Raw genomic sequence first — 18328 nt, forward strand, 5'->3', positions numbered from 1 at the left:
CTTAATATCTGCAATAACATTAGCACATGCATGTGAGGAGGCATCGTTTACATGAGCAAAAAATTGGAAACAAACTGAAAGTCCATCAAGTGGAGAAAAGCTAAATAATGTTGAGTATTTTTTTTTTTATAATCATTCAATGGAGTACTATGCCGCATTATAGAAAAAATTATATAGATAGTTAGGTAAACTTACGAATTGCAGAATGATGAATGTGTGTAGCATGATAAGATTTATATTAAAAAATTACACGCATATAAAAATGATACTATATTTTTTCTGTGGATATGTATATAGTTATGTAAAATCATAGAAGAAGATCTAAAAGAATATACAATGAACCCTTAAGAGAGGTTGTCCCTGAAGAGGATTGATGGAAGATGTTTTGAATTTTTAAAGCTGAATATTTTTACATTTTACTTGGAAGTCAAAAATTAATAATTGTACAAATGTCACAAAATTGTTTAATGAGAAACTAATTTGCTCTGTAAACCTGCATCTAAAGTACAATTAAAAAAAAGAAAAAATAGCAAATTTAATTATTACTGTATGCTATGAATCAGAAACAACTTGAGGGCAATGGGGTGAGTTGGGGCACATATCTGGCTGGTTCATTTCTGGACCAGTGATGTTTGGATGGATAATAAAATAAAGACGTATATAATTTATAATATATTATGTGCTTATTCTATAAATGTTATTTTTCTACCTTCATTTCAACAAAATTACTATGTTGTTATAATCACCCACTAATTTTGTTCTAAGAAGCCCCAGTGGCACAAAGGTTAAGTGCTTGGCTGCTAACCGAAAGGTTGGTGGTTTGAACCTGCCCAGTGGCTCTGCAGGAAAAAGACCTAATGATCTGCTTGCATAAAGACTTACAGCCTTGGAAACCCTGTGGGGGCAATTCTACTCTGTCCTATAGGATTGCTATGAGTTGGAATCAGCTTGGTGGCAGTGGGTTTGGTCTGGCTTTTGGTTGTTGCTGAGAACATACACAGCGGAACCAATTCAACAATTTCTACATGTACGATTCAGTTACACGGATTACATTCTTCAAGTTGTGCAACCATTCTCACTCACCTTTCCAAATTGTTCCCCCCTCCCAAATGATATCTTTTTTAATTCAAGAATGTATTACATTCATGTACAGGAAGAATCTGACAAGCTAATTATGTTTTCTATTACCGTAGGGCTTCCTCTGTTCAAGTCCTCCTTGCACTCAGAAGTAGCAGCAAAATCTACATGCCTTCAAAGCATTTGGGTGGAGTTGAGAAGTATGTACCTGGGGCCTAAACAGTGTTAGTGTTGAGAGCAGAACTTTAGGGTATCAAATTGTGCTATTTCGGTATTTATCATCAGAGTCCAAGTGACATAGATTTCCATGTATTCTTAAAAAAATTTGCTGTTTTCTTTGCACTTTTTGTGAAATGTAGGATTTTTTAAAGTGTGTGGATGAGAGCAGGAGTCCTTCTTGCAAGATTCTAAGGGCAGTACTGTTCATATAACTCTGACATGGCCACTGGGGACCCAGTCCTAGGAATTCTTAGAGAACAGGCCCTTTCATGGTGCCAGGCAGCCACCCTGTTTGGTGTCTACCATAGTGTTTTTTTCATTTTCCATAGAATTTTTAAAAATCATATTTTATTGTGTTTTCAGTGAAGATTTACACAGCAGTTCAGGGTCCCACTGAACAGCTTCTACACAAGTTATTCAGTGACATTGGTTATATTCTTCCCAATGCATGAACATTCTCATTATTTTCATACTGGTTGTTCTGTTGCCATTAATCTAGTTTCTCTGCCCCTTTATAGTCTCTTCTTTGTTTTAAAGTCATTGTTGACTGTTTGGTCTCATATAGGTGGTTTTTAAAAGGGGCACATTACTTATAATCATTATTTTTTGAGTGAATTTTTTATTTAGCTACAAGGTGACCTGTAGTTTCTGTTTCAGGTTTGAAGAGTATCTCAGGGCAACAGTTTCAACCAGTCTGGTAGGTCTGCTTTTTTTTTTTTTAAATTTGTGGTTGTCCCATATTTTTCTCACAGTCTATCAGGTTCGATTTATTGTGGTCCTAATTAGAATGGTTGGTAGTGGTAGCTCAGTACCATCTAGTTCTTCTGGTCTCAGGGTAGATGAGGCTGTGGTTCACGTACATATCACAGTGGTTTAATATCAATCTGGCATGGAAGAAAGATGGAGTGTTTACTGAACATATGCGAATTTTGCCTCATGAAGTATCTGAGAGAGTATAATTCAACAGTAATCACCTTAACTCAAATAATAACATGGTACTGAAGGAAGACCAAGTGAATGGATATCTATACTATCTATCTATCTATATACACATTTAATGGGTTGCCCAAAGCACTAGCCACTTGACCGTGTGCCATATATTCACTCAGACTCAGTTTCCTGACCTCATCACCAGTGACCTTCTCTTCCGTTCCTCTTTAATTCCCCCTTCCCATGACACATACCACACCTGAACATCTTGTCATCACATGAACTTGTTGTTCCTCACACATCTTAATTTCAAACGTCCCATTGTAACACAACTTACTTTCTCCCTAGTTACTCAACTATACTCACTCTTTAACATCCTGGACCCTCCAGTCCACTGACTTGTATCGTTTTCCTCTTTTTGTCTTTTCCTGTTTTTACTTTTCTCACTGTCTGCTTAGACTCCATTGCCTATTACCTTGCCAGTTAACTTGCCCCATTACCACTTCTGCTTGGCAAAGGCCAACCAAGGAGCAATCCAGCTCTCTCACTTTTACATGCCAAGAGTGCTGCTGGAAAAAATCACTTAGATTGGAGCCACCATAAATTGATGGTCACCAGTGTCAACCAAGCTTTCAGTGCTGTCTGGCCACCTGTTCTCCCACAGTCGAAGATGGATCCAGTGAAGCTTACACAATTTGAGAGACCATATTTTAGAAAAAGAATATAAAATTACAGATACAAAATTAGGTACAAAAGTGGACATTGATTTAGAATGAGAAAAAATATCACGGGTTATTGGAGCCTTGGCAATTCAGGTCTTCTGAGATCTCTTTAAGGAATTTACCAGCAATTCTTTAAAAAAAAAAAAAAACTTCCTGATAGCAATCTGGCTGCCCCTCTCCACCTAGAATACTGCAACTTCCAACAACTTCCTTTACTCACAGGGGCCCATATAAGCTTCAAAACCTTCATGGTGAATCTGTCTAAAGTTACAACACCTATTTCATATCCACTCCATATGCATAAAGCACTAAGCCTATCAGCTCCCTTTGAACTGTTAACAGGTGATTTCTTCTCTTACTTCATAGAAAACATAGAAGCCATCAGATATAAGCTCCCTCAACTTTCCACCACCATACCAGCAAACTTACCTGTATCCCACTCATGTTTTCTTCCTTTCCTTCTTTTACAGTGTCCCTCCATAATTTTTTAAAATCTTTTTATTGCAGATCTCTCTGATAATTGTCTCCTAGTTTTATCAAAGATAAGAATTTCTGTTTGTTTCCTTCCTTGTCCCTTTGCGGTGGTTTTCAAGAGTGAAATGAGCCAGATGGAAACTAGAATTCAACACTTGCTCCCTTGGGTTTTATGTCCTCCATTCTCCTGGTTTTCCTCCTCTCTCTAGACCATCTTTGCAGGTTTCTCTTCCTCTGCCTGCCCCTTAAATTGTAGATTTTCACAGGCTACCATGAGATCATTCATTCATTTGAAAAAATTAATAAGCATTGACTATGTTCCATAGCAAAGATTGTGAGGATGGCACAGGATCGGGCAGTGTTTCTTTCTGTCATGTGTAGGGTTGCTATGAGTCAGAACTGACTCGACAGCACCCAACAATAACAACGACATGTTCCAAGCGGAGGCATTAGTGGTTTAGTGGTAGAATTCTCACCTTCCATGAGGGAGACTTGGGTTTGATTCCTCGGCCCTGCACCTCATGCACAGTCACGACCCATCCATCAGTGGAGGCTTATGTGTTGCTATGATGCTGAACAGGTTTCAGTGGAAATTCCAGACTCAGACAGACTTAGAAGAAAGGCCTGGTGATATATTTTTGAAAATCAGCCAGCAAAAAATCTATGGATCACAACAGTCCTATCTGCAACCAACCGATCATGTGGATGGTGTAGTATAGAGCACTGTTTCATTCCATTGTGCATGAGGTCACCATGAGTCAGAGGCCAGCTCCACAAAAGCTAAAAACAACAATGTTACAGGCAATGTTCTAGGCAATGTTGCAGGCATGGGGAATATGAGGTGAGCGAGATAGACCCTGTTCCTGTCCTCACTACAAGGACACATGGCAAAAGTACCCCTCCAAGTCTAGGATAGAGGCGAGAGATGAGAGAAAATGTCCTGAATGAAGTGGAATCTAAGCTAAGACCTTGAGGATGTGTTACCAGGTGAAGAGGAAGGAAAGAGTGATCCAGACAGAAAGTTCAGATGGGGCAAAGAATATGCCCACCTCTGAGAAACTGAAAGAAGAGGGATGGGGCTTGGTGGAAGGTAGAGGTTTTATAAGGGAGGGCCTTATTGTCCTTGTTAAGAATTTAGACTTTATTCTAAGGGCTACAGGAAGCCTCAGTTACTGCCCAAACCTCCTGTTATAGACTGAATTGTGTTCCCCAAAAAGATATGTTGAAGTCCTAATCCTCGGTAACTATGAACATGACCTTGTTTAGAAATAACGTTTTTGAAAATGTTATCAGTTAACATGAGATCATAATGGAGTAGGGTAGGTCCTAATCTATATGAGTAGAGTCTTTATAAAAAAGGAGGAGGGACACAGACAGACACACAGAGGAAAGACCGCCATATGAAGATGGAAGCAGAGATGGAAGTGATGCACCTATAAGCAAAGGAACACCAAGGATCATCAGCTGTCACCAGAAGGTAGGAGAGAGGCATGGAATGGATTCTTCCTCAGAGCCCTCAGAAGGAATCAACATGGCAGACATCCTGATCTCAGACTTCTAGCCTCCAGAACTGTATGAGAATAAATTTCTGTTCTTATAAGCCACCCAGTTTGTGGTACTTACAGCAACCTCAGGAAACAAATACAGCTCCTAACCTCTCTGCTCCACCCTTTCCCCTGTCTAATCCATGCTCCACACTGCAGCCAAAGTGACCTTAAAATGTAAACTGCATCATGTCTACCTCTTTTTTAAAACCTTACAGTATCTTTCTATTATTTGGTGGGATAAAGCCCAGGCTCCTTAACAAGCTTAAAAGACCCCACATGAACTTGTCACAACACCTTGATCAGGCTCCAGCTTGTGATGAGTTCTCTTTCTCTGAGTTAGGCGCTATGTGGTCTCTGGACTTCAGACAAGCTGTTCGCTCTGCCTGGAGCCCTCCTCTATCTCCCTGTACTTATATCCTGGGTGTCACTTCCTCCAGAAAGCCTTCGCTGACCTCCCTCAAGTCTGTATTCAGTGCTCCTCCCGTGTGCTTTCATGACATCTGGGACATTTTACGTATAACATTTACTACATATGACTATAGCAAGTGACTGGGGTATCTGCTGACACTTAAGCTCCAGGAGGATGATGTTGTTGTTGTTTGTAAGTGCCATGGATTCAGTTCTGACTCATAGCAACCCTACAGGACAGAGCAGAACTGCCCCATAAGGCTTCCAAGGAATGGCTGATGAATTTGAACTGCCGACCATTTGGTTAGCAGCTGAGCTCTTAACCACCACGACATCAGGGCTCCAGGAAGAAGATAACTTAAGTGTATTTTGATCACCTTTATACCTTCAGCATGCAGCACACAATATAACCTTCATCAGTATTTTTTTAATAGTTGATTTTCTTTTTTAATTGGTTAATCAATATCTGTTGCATAAAGTGAATGAAAAAATAAAATAACATCACTATAAAAGAATGCTCTATAAAATCTGTGGTTCTCTGGAGCAAAGGGGAATGAAGAACACCAAAGACATGTAGTAAAGCTGAGCCCAAGAGACAGAAGGGACCACATAAACCAGAGTCTCCATCAGCTTGAGACTGGAAGAACTAGACAGTGCCCAGCTACCACCCATCACTGCCCTGATGGGGAGCACAACACAGAATCCCTGATGGAGCAGGAGAACAGTGGGATGCACATCTCAAATTCTCGTAAAAAGACCAGGCTTAATGGTCTGACTGAGACTGGAGGGACCTGGAGGTCATGGTCCCCAGGCCCTTTGTTAGTTCAAGATTGGAACCATTCCCAAAGCCAGTTCTTCAGACAGGGATTGGACTGGACTATAGGATAGAAAATGATACTGGCGAGGACTGAGCTTTTTGGATCAAGTAGACACATGAGACTATGTTGGCATCCCCTGTCTGGAGGCAAGATGAGAAAGAAGAGGGGGACAGGAGCTGGTTGAATGGACACAGGGAATACAGGGTGGAGAGCAGGAATGTGCTGTCTCATTAGGAGAGCAGCTAGGAGTACACAGCAAGGTATGTATAACTTTTTGTTTGAGAGACTGACTTGATTTGTAAACTTTCACCTAAAGCACAGTAAATAAAATCTATGGTTCTTTGTAGCCTCTGTCTGAGGCAGGTGGCTTAAGAGCAGTGTCTTAGTTATCTAGTGCTGCTATAACAGAAATACCACAAGTGGATGGTTTTAACAAAGAGAAATTTATTCTCTCACAGTCTAGGAGGCTAGACGTCTGAATTCAGGGTGCCAGCTCAGGCGGAATCTTTCTCTGTCAGCTCTGGAGGAAGGTCCTTGTCATCACTCTTCCTCTGCTCTAGGAGCTTCCCAGCACAGGGACCCCGAGTCCAAATGATGCATACTCCTGGCTCTACTTTCTTGATGGTATGAGGTCCCCTTGTCTCTCTGCTTGCTTCTGTCTTTTATATCTTGAAAGAGATTAATTTAAGACACAACCGAATCTTGTAGATTGAGTTCTGCCTCATTAACATAACTGCTGCTAAATTCCACTTCATTAACATCATAGAGGTAGGATTTATAACACATAGGAAAAACACATCAGATGTCAAAATGGTGGACAACCATACAATACTGGGAATTATGGACTAGCCAAGTTGACACCCATTTTTTGGGGGGACACAACTCAATCCGTAACAAGCAGTTTAACATTTTACTTCTAAAAAATAGAGCAGGAGCCAAATTTCTACTGTTTGAATTTCTGTTACTACTAAATTGAGGAAACTATTTTATTGGATTTTCTCATGAGTCAAAATCAACTCAACAGCCACCTCCAACAAAAACAAGGCCCTTAAAATCCCACCATACAGATGAACAGTATATTTTCAATTTTTCTTTAAACTTGTTCAATCTTACCCATTTTCTTTACAAGCAAAGATTTTTTTTCTTTCAGGAAATTACTTTTATACTGGGTGGTTCCAGATAATCCAGGGCTTTGAACCAGTTTGTTCCTGTTTGACCTCTTGCTGAGAATTTGCATTTCCACCCCCAATATACTAAACCAGAACCTTTATTTTAACCAGATCCCCAGGTGAAACATGGTGAACCGTTTCTTGTAATTTTCTCTAGAAAATTAAGAAAATGTACATGTACTTTAATTTACATGAAAGAATATAAATAACACAGACTGTTAAACTTTTGGCTTTTTTTTCCTGCTTAATATTCTTGGTGATCTTTTAATATCACCACAGCAGATATTTCTCATTTTTCTTCTTTGTTGCAGTATATTCTACTGTATGGATGTACCATAATCTATGCTTAATGAAGCTGAGACCCCAGCCTCCGGGGACAATTACCAACCTCCAACTTGTAAGTAGGGTAGCATTAGCCACCTCTCCTTCTAACTGGTTCCTGCAGATGTTTTTTAGGCAATTGGCCAACTTTCTGACCAAGATAAGAAAAACAAGTGGCTGGGGTCTGCAGACCACAGAACCAGTTAAGACCAAATCTGGCCTACCTTACAAGGGCAGAACCATCAATCCCACCCTCTGGGTGACCCCGGAACTTTTCTCCTGCCGGATGGAACCGAACTTTATCGGCCTAAGATTGGGGGAAGACTTTCAGAAGCGAGGGGTCCAAGCCTAAGATCTGGTTTGAGAGACCGCCCTTTTGGACTGAGCAAGTGCAGACAACAAAACTGCCCCGGAAAGTCTTTTTTGGGCCAGACCAACCAATTACCTTGCTCCTTTCCCCAGGACCCTTCCCCTAATAAATTCTGTTTCAGTTATTGTTCAGGGAGCCATCTTGGCGATGCAAGTCCTAGTGTGCTCTTTTGCTTGGCAAACCAAATAAAGCTGCTTCTTTCGTTTTCACCTGTTTTCTTGTCTCTATGGCCGTGTGGAGCAGACCTGAACAGTCCGGTTACAAAGCCTGTGTTGATGAACCCTTTGGATTTTTTTTTTTTTTTCCTATTACAAACCATACTGCTATGTACAGTTTCCATCACCCATCTGTCAGTTTGTCATACTTGGTGGCTTATATGTTGCTACAATTCCTGAAGCTATTCCACTAATATTTCAAATACTCTCAGGGTCACCCAGGTTGTTGTTAGTTGCCCTCAAGTCGATTTTGACTCATGGTGTGGACAGGTTTCAGTTGGGCTTCAAAACTAAGACAGACTAGAAAGAAAGGTCTGGTGATCTAGTTCCAAAAACTAGCCAGTGAAAACCCTGTGAATCACAACAGAATATTGTCTGATGTAGCGATGGAAGATGAGTCCCCTAGAAGGCACCACACAATGGCTGTAAAATGGACTCGAACATGTCAATGATCATGAAGACGTCGCAGGACCAAGCGATGTTTCGTTATGTTGTGCATAGTGTTGCCACGAATCAGAGCCAACCCGATGGTAGCTAACAACATGTACCATTTAGGATTATATCTGTTTATTATATTCCTAATGATAGGATTGCTGTATCAAAGGAAATATACATCTAATTTTTTAAAATTTGTTTTGCTTTAGGTGAAAGTTTACAGTGCAAATTAATTTCTCATTCAAAAATTTTATACACAAATTGTTTTGTGACATTGGTGGCAATCCCACAATGTGTCAGCACTATCCCCATTTCCAGCCTGGGTTTCCTGTGTCCATTAGTCCAGTTTTCCTGTCCCTTCTTGCCTTCTCGTCTTTGCTTTGGGGCAGGTGTTGCCCATTTGATCTCATACACTTGGTTGAACTAAGAAGCATGTTTCTCACTGTGTGTTATTATTATTTTTTGTTGGCCTGTCTAATTTTTGGCTGAAAGGTGGACTTTAGGAGTGGCTTCAGTTCTGAGTTGGTACTGTGTCCGGAGGCCATAATCTTGGGGGTTCCTTCAGTCTCTGTGAGGCCAGTAAGTCTGATCTTTTTTGTGAATTTTATTTTCCTTCTATATTTTTCTCTTGTTCTTGTGATCCCTGTCAGAGCAGTTTGTGGTGGTAGCCAGGCACCATCTAGTTCTTCTGAATTCAGGCTGGTGGAGGCTGTGGTTCATGTGGTCCATTAGTCCTTTGGACAAATATTTATTTTCCTTGTGTCTTCTGTTTTCTTCATTCTCCTTTGCTCCCGGTAGGATGGGACCAATAGATATATCTTACAGTGCCACTTGCAAGCTTTTAAGACCTAGATGCTACCCACCAAAGCAGGATGTAGAATATTTTCTTCATGAACCATGTTATGCCAATTGACCTAGATGTCCCCAAGACCATGGTCCCCAGCCCTTAGCCCCAGTAACTCGATCCCTCAAGGTGTTTGGATATGTCTAGGAAGCTTCTATGACTTTGCCCTGGTAAAGTTGCGCTGACTTACCTATATTGTGTGTTGTCTTTCCTTTCACCAGAGTTAACATATGTCTACTCTCTAATTAGTGACTTACTCTCCTCTCCCTAGTAACTATCAGAAATTGTTTTTTTTTCTGTATGTAAACCTTTTCTTGAGCTTTTACAACATTTTTTTTTTATTGTGCTTTAGATGAAGATTTACAGAACAAACTATCCTCTCATCAAACAGTTAGTACACAAATTGTTTTGTGACATTGGTTACCAACCCCACGACATGTCAATACTCTCCCTTCTCGACCTTGAGTTCCCTATTACCAGTTTTCCTGTTCCCTCTTGCCTTCTAGTTCTTGCCCCTGGGCTGGTGTGCCCCTTTAGTCTTGTTTTGTTTTATGGGCCTGTCTAATCTTTGGCTGAAAGGTGAACATCAAGAGTCACTTCATCATTGAGCTAAAATGGTGTCCAGGGGCCATATTCTCAGATTTTTTTCTGTCTCTGTCAGGCCAGTAAGTCTGGGTTTTTTTTTGTAAGTTAGAATTTTGTTCCATATTTTTTCTTCAGCTCTGTCCAGGGTCCTGTATTGTGATCTCTGTCAGAGCAATAGGTGGTGGTAACCAGGCAAAGGATGCACTCTGCTCCCAGTGCTGCTTTCTTGGTGGTATGAAGTCCCCATCTCTCTGTGCTTGCTTCTCTCTTTTATATCTCAAAAGAGATTGGCTTAAGACACAACCTAATCTTGTAGACTTCATCAATATAGTTGCCTCTAATCCATCTTATTACATCATAGTGATAGGATTTACAACATATAGGGAAATCACATAAAATGGTGGAAAATCTCATAAAATGGCCTAGCTAAGTTGACAGATACTTTAGGGACACACAATTCAATCTATTACAAATTTGGATGCCTTTAATTTCTTTTTCTTGCCTTATTGCTCTAGATAGGACTTCCAGCACAATGTTAAATGGAAGTTGTAATAAAGGGTATCCTTGTCTTTTTCCTGTTCTCAGAGGGGAGGTTTTCAGCCTCTTTCCATTAACAATGATGTTGGCTGTTGGTTTTGCATAGATGCCTTTCATTATGTTGAGGAATTTCCCTTCTATTCCTACCTTGTTGAGAGTTTTTATCAGGAATGAGTGTTGGACTTTATCAAATGCCTTTTCTGCACCAATTGAGATGATCATGTGATTATTTTCTTTTGTTTTATTTATGGGATGGATTAAGCCAATTGATTTTCTAACATTGAAACATCTTGACATAGTTGGCATGAATCACATTAGATCATGGTGTATTTTTTTTTAAATGATGCTGAATATTATTGGCTAGAATTTTGTTGAGAATTTTTGCATCTATATTCATGAGAGATTTGGCGTGTGATTTTTTTTTTTTTTTTTTGTGGTCTTTGCCTGATTTTGGTATCAGGGCTATGCTGGCTTCATAGGATGAATTTGGAAGTAACCCTTCCTTTTCTATGTTCTGAAACAGTTTGAGCAGTACTGCTGTGAGCTCTTCTCTGGATGTTTGGTAGTATTCTCCAGTGAAGCCTTCTGGGCCAGGGCTTTTTTTTTTTGTTGGGAGTTTTTTTTTTTTTTTTAATTACCTCTTCAATCTCTTCTCTTGTTATGTTGTTGTTGTTGTTAGGTGCTGTCGAGTCGGTTCCGACTTATAGTGACCCTATGTAGGACAGAACGAAACACTGCCCAGTCCTGCACCATGTCCACAATTGTTGTTATGCTTGAGTCCATTGTGGCAGCCACTGTGTCAATCCATCTTGTTGAGGGTCTTCCTCTTTTTCTTTGACTCTGTACTTTACCAAGCATTATGTCCTTCTCCAGGGACTGGTCTCTCCTGACAACATGTCCGAAGTATGTAAGATGTAGTCTCTCCATCCTTGCTTCTAAGGAGCATTCTGGTTGTACTTCTTCCGAGACAGATTTGTTTGTTCTTTTGGCAGTCTATAGTATATTCAATATTCTTTGCCAACAGCACAATTCAAACGCATCAGTTCTTCTTAAGTCTTCCTTATTCACTGTTCAGCTTTCGCATGCATATGATGTGATTAAAAATACCATGGCTTGGGTGAGGAGCACTGTAGTCTTCAAGGTGACATCTTTGCTTTTCAACACTTTAAAGAGGTCTTTTGCAGCAGATTTTCCCAATTCAATGCATCTTTTGATTTCTTGACTGCTGCTTCTGTGGGTGTTAATTGTGGATCCAAGTAAAATGAAATCCTTTGCAAACTCAATCTTTTCTCCGTTTATCATGATGTTGCTTATTGGTCCAGTTGTGAGGATTTTTGTTTTCTTTAAGTTGAGGTGTAATTCATACTGAAGGCTGTGGTATTTGATCTTCATCAATAAGTGCTTCAAGTTCTCTTCACTTTCAGCAAGCAAGGTTGTGTCATCTCCATAACACAGGTTGTTAATGAGTCTTCCACCAATCCTGATGCCCTGTTCTTCTTCATATAGTCCAGTTTCTAGGATTATTTGCTCAGCATACAGACTGAATAGGTATAGTGAAAGGATACAACCCTGACGCACACCTTTCCTGACTTTAAACCACACAGTATCCCCTTGTTTTGTCCGAATGACTGTCTGTTGATCTATGTACAGGTTCCTCTTGAGCACACTTCAGTGTTCTGGAATTCCCATTTTTCACAATGTTATCCATTGTTTGTTATGATCCACACAGTTGAGTATCTTTGCACAGTCAATAAAACACAGGCAAAAATTTTTCTGGTATTCCCTGCTTTCGGCCAAGATCCACCTGATATCAGCAACTGTATTCCTGGTTCCACGTCCTCTTCTGAATCCAGTCTGAATTTCTGGCAGGTCCCTGTTGATATACAGCTGCAGCCGCTTTTGATGATCTTCAGCAAAATTTTACTTGCTTGTGATATTAATGATATTGTTTGATAATTTCCAGATTTGGTTGGGTCACCTTTCTTGGGAATAGGCATAAATATGGATCTCTTCCAGTTGGTTGGCCAGGTAGCTATCCTCCAAATTTCTTGGCATATATGAGTGATCACTTCCCGTGCTGAATCTGTTTGTTGAAACATCTCAATTGGTATTCCATCAATTCCTGAAGCCTTGTTTTTTGCCAATGCCTTCCATGCAGCCTGGACTTCCTCCTTCCTGATTATATCCTGAAATGGTTGAATGTTGACCAATTCTTTTTGGTATAAAGACTGTGTATTCTTTCCATCTTCTTTTGATGCTTACTGCGTTGTTTAATATTTTCCCCTTAGAATCCTTTACTATTGCAACTCAAGACTTGACCTTTTTCTTCAGTTCTTTCAGCTTGAGAAATGTCGAGTATGTTCTTCCCTTTTAGTTTTCTATCTCCAGCTCCCTGTACATCTGATTATAATACTTTGTCTTCCCGAGCTGCCCTTTGAAATCTTCTGTTCAGTTCTTTTACTTCATCATTTCTTCCTTTTGCTTTAGGTACTCGATGTTCAAGACCAAGTTTCAGAGTATCTTCTGACATCCATTTTGGTCTTTTCTTTCTTTTTAATGACCTCTTGCTTTCTTCATGTATGATGTCCTTGATGTCATTCTACAACTAGTCCCGTCTTTGGTCATTAGTGTTCAACTCGTCAAATCTATTCTTAAGATGGTCTCTGAATTCAGGTGGGATATACTCAAGGTCATACTTTGGCTCTTGTGGACTTGTTTGAATTTTCTTCAGTTTCAGCTTGAACTTGCATATGAGCAATTGATGGTCTGTTCCACAGCCGGCCCCTGGGCTTGTTCTGACTGATGATATAGAGCTTTTCCATTGTCTCTTTCCACAGATGTAGTCAATTTGCTTCCTATGTATTCCATATGGTGAGGTCCTTGTGTACGGTCGCTGTTTATGTTGGCGAAAAAAGGTATTTGCAATGAGGAAGTTGTTGGTCTTGCAAAATTCTGCCATACGGTCTCCGGCATCATTTCTATCACCAAGGCCATATTTTCCAACTACCGATTTTTCTTCTTTTCCAACTTTTGCATTCCAATCATGAGTAGTTATCAGTGCATCCTGATTGCATGTTCAGTCAGTTTCAGACTGCAGAAGTTCGTAAAAATCTTCAATTTGTTCATCTTTGGCCTTAGTGGTTGGTGCATAAATTTGAATAATAGTCATATTAACTGGTCTTCCTTGTAGGTGTATGGATATTATCCTCTCACTGACAGCATTGTGCTTCAGGATAGATCTTGAAATGTCCTTTTTAATGATGAATGCAATGCCTTTCCTCTTCAAGTTGTCATTCCGAGAATAGTAGACCACATGGTTGTCCAATTCAAAATGGCCAATACCGGTCCATTTCAGCTTACTAATGCCTAGGATATCAATGTTTATGCATCCCATTTCTGATGATTTCCAATTTTCCTAGGTTCATACTTCATACATTCCTGGCTTCGATTATTAACGGATGTTTGCAGCTGTTTCTTCTCATTTTGAGTTGTGCCTTATCAGCAAATGAAGGTCCCAAAAGCTTGACTCCATCCACATCATTAAGGTCAACTCCACTTTGAGGAGGCAGCTCTTCTCCCGTCATCTTTTGAGTGCCTTCCGACCTTGGGTGTTCATCTTCGGGCACTCTTTTTTAAAAATAATTTTTATTGTGCTTTAAGTGAAAGTTTACAAATCAAGTCAGTCTCTCACACAAACACCCATATACACCTTGCTACACACTCTCAATTACTCTCCCCCTATTGAGACAGCCCGCTCTCTCCCTCCACTCTCTCTTTTCATGTCCATTTCGCCAGCTTCTAACCCCCTCCACCCTCTCATCTCCCCTCCAGGCAGAAGATGCCAACACAGTCTCAAGTGTCCACCTGATCCAAGAAGCTCACCCCTCACCAGCATCCTTCTCCAACCCATTGTCCAGTCCAATCCATGTCTGACATCTTCGGGCACTCTTATCAATGTTTCGTTGCTATTCATAAGGTTTTCACTGGCTAATTCTTTTCAGAAGTAGACCGCCAGGTCCTTCTTCCTAGTCTGTGTTAGTCTGGAAGCTCAGCTGAAACCTGTCCACCACGGGTGACCCTATTGGTATCTGAATACCGGTGGCATTGCTTCCAGCATTACAGCAACACTCAAGCCCCCACAGTACGACAAACTGACAGACACTGGGGGTCTCTTGTTATAGGTCTGTTCATATTTTCTATCTCAGTTTGTTAGTGGGTAGTGCTTTAGTAGATAGTGTGTTTCTAGAAATTTGTCCATTTCCTCTAAGTTTTCCAATTTGTTGGAGTACAGTTTTTTCATAGTACTCTATAAGGATCCTTTTTATTTTAGTCGGTTCTGTTATAATGCCCCATCTCATTTCTTATTTGAGTTATTTGCTTCCTTTCCTCTTTTTTCTTTTGTTAATTTGGCCAAAGGTTTGTCAATTTTGTTGACCGTTTCAAAAAATCAACTTTTGTTGATTCTTTCTATTGTTTTTCTACTATTTCATTTATTTTTGCTCTGATGTTTATTATTTCTTTTCTTCTGGCGGCTGTGGGCTTCTTTTGCTGTTCTCTTTCTATTTGTTCAAGTTTTAGGGCTAATGTTTTGATTTTGGCTTGTCCTTTTTTTGTGTTTGTTGCTATAAATTGACCTCTGAGCACTGTCTTTCCTGTGCCCCAAAAGTTTTAGTATGATGTGTTTTCTTTCTCATTTGATTCCAGGAATTTTTTGATTCCATTTTGATTTCTTCTATTACCCAATTTTTTTTTAAGCGGGGTATTTTTCAGTTTCCATTTATTTGACTTTTTTTCCTTGCTCTTCCTATTATTGATTTCTACTTCTATGTCATTTTGATCAGAAAGAAAGCTTTGTATTATTGATGTTTTGGATCTTATCGGGAGTTGTTTTGTGGCCTAAAATGTGGTCTATTATGGAGAATGTTACATGTGCATTAAAAAGGAATGTGTACTTTGCTGCTGTTGGGTGGAGTGTTCTACATACACCTATGAGGTCAAGTTGGTTGACTGTGGCCTTCAGATATCCTGTATCTTTATTGAATTTCTTTCTAGATATTCTGTCCTTTTCTGAGAAGTGTGTTGAAGTCTCCTACTATTATTGTGGAACTGTCGATTTCTCTTTTCAGTGCTGTTAGAGTTTGTTTTATGTATTTTGGAGCTCTATCATTGGGTGCGCAGATATTTATTAAAGTTATGTCTTCTTCATGGATTTCTCCTTTAATCATTATGTAATTCCCTTTCTTGTCTTTTATGGTGGATTTTGCTTAAAGTTTATTTTATCTGAGGTTTGTATTGCCACTCCTGCTCTTTTTTGGTTACTATTTGCTTGATATATATTTTTGGATTCTTTAATACATTTATGTCTTTGTATCTAACTTGTGTCTCTTATAGACAGCATATTGATAGGTCCGTTTTTTTAAATCCGCTCTGCTAATCTCTCTTTACTGATGTATTTAAGCCACTTACATTCAGCATGATTATCCATGAGTTTATTGCTGTCATATTGTGCTTTTTTGGTGGTGCTGATGTTTTCTTTGTTCCTCTTTTTTTCTTGTGCTAAGTTCCTCTTGTTGTTGATTTTCTTTCTTTCATTATTGTGGATTTTGTGTTTACTGAGTATTACGTTTTTCTTCTTTTTTATTTTGATGATTAGCTTTGTTAACTTTCTTTGAGGTTACCATGAAATTTACCCTTATCTTCCCAAGTTTGAATGAGTCTTTTATTACTTGATATCCCCTTGAATTCCTCTCCATTTGAAAGTTCTATACCTACACTGTTTATGCCCCCTTTTATTGTTTTGACATTGTCATCATTTACTGGTCAACATCTCTAGTTCCCTGTTTTAAGTCTATAAATCTAATTTTAAGAGATGTTGCCAACTTGCCCTCCAGAAAGAGTGCACTAATGCACATTTCCATCAGCTGCACTTGAGTGTCAATTCCCCCATATCCTTGGCAACACAATTTGTTAACAATCTTTTTGATCTTTGCCAATCTGTTAGTGAAAAGTTACATTTCATTGTGGTTTTAATTTGCATTTCTCTTATGAGTTGATCTCTTTTCATGTTTTTTGGCCATGCATTTCTTTTTCTAGAAACTGCCTATTCGTATCCTTTATACATTTTTCAATTGGGTTATTAGTATTATTCTTATTGTAGAAATTCTTTGTAAATTAAAGAATTTAAGCCTTTGTTATATAGATCACAAACATATTTTTCTAGGTTTTGGTGGTCTTTTTGTTTGCATTGGTTTAAAAAAAAATTCATAAGCAATAAGTCTGATGACATAAAAATCAAGTCTTTCAAGGATTCTGGGTTTGTATCTGCTTAGAAAGACTTTTTGTACCTCAAAATTATCGAGAATTCTGTTTATTCTTCTTGAATTATTGTTGTTATTTGTTAATGTGTAGTTGCTAGGAGGTGCAAGTCTAGGATAGGCATTTGAAGTGATGGAAAGAAGCTCCTGCAACAATCAGAAGGAAGTCATAAGGGGCTGAACTAAGGTGATGAGGCAGAAGTAACAGGCCTTCCAACTGTTAAGGTAGGATGCTAAAAAAAAGAAGAAAAGTTGCTGTTGAGTACATTCTGACTCACAGCAACCCCGTGCATTTCAGAATAGAATTGTGCTCCATTAGATTTTTAAATGACTGCGATTTTTCGGAAATAGATCTCTAGGCCTTTCTTCTGAGGTGCCTCTGGGTAGATTCAGACCACCAACTTTTTGGTTAGTAGCAGAGCACTTAAACATTTGTGCCACCCAGGGACTCAGTAGGATGATATGACTTGGGTTTGACTGGGTATATGTTTGATGCATGGTAGGTACTTGAATGTTTATTGAAGGAGGAGGGGGAAGAAATAGCACAAAGAACCCTTGAGGTTCTTAACTTGAGCAGCATGCACAATAATAACATTAATTAATAGTGATATTCACCAAAGGAGGACGATCAGGCTTGTGAGTATAAAAATGGTATGGCGGTGGCTTCTTACCTTCTCTAACTTCACCAGGGAGAAGGAGACTCAGGATCAACAGCCAAAGGCTGATTCCTATGAGGCGGAGGTCTGACATGCTCCTCTCTCCACTATCTTTACCAATTCTGACACCAACTGTCCCTCCCATGGCACTCTCTACTTCTCTGCTGAGTTCAATAATTCATTGCAATGGCCACACAGAACTCACAGACAATATAGTCAATTGTCTTGTTATTAGTGAAGTAACAGGTTACAATACCGGTTCAGGAACACTCAGGATACAGTTCTTTCATCAGGACGGTCTCTTTTCAGCCGTGCCTGCAGGCATGCCTCTCTCTCACCCCTTGGCCTCTGCCCTGCCTGGATGTTATAAACATCTTTCTGCTCTGCTGAGAAGTAGCCCGAGACACCCCACTCCACTAGTAAGCCTTGACCCAAAGACACTCAGCCCTAGCTCTGTGGGTTGGCAAACCTAACTTCACCAAGTGCCCAGAAGCACCCTAATCTGCCAGCAGGCCTCCTGCCTGAAGGCACTCAGCTTTCTCACTGCATGGGCCAGGAAACCCACAGCACCATCTCCTGGTTCTGCTGCCATTTCTCTGCCACCACTTCTCTCCATCTTCAGTGTTACAGTTCTCTCTCTTTCTGTCTTCCTGGAGCTTCTCGACACAGGTGTCCCAGGACCAAAGG

Source organism: Loxodonta africana, chromosome 10 (genome assembly GCF_030014295.1).
Source record: "Loxodonta africana isolate mLoxAfr1 chromosome 10, mLoxAfr1.hap2, whole genome shotgun sequence".
In the NCBI taxonomy this organism is placed as follows: Eukaryota; Metazoa; Chordata; class Mammalia; order Proboscidea; family Elephantidae; genus Loxodonta; species Loxodonta africana.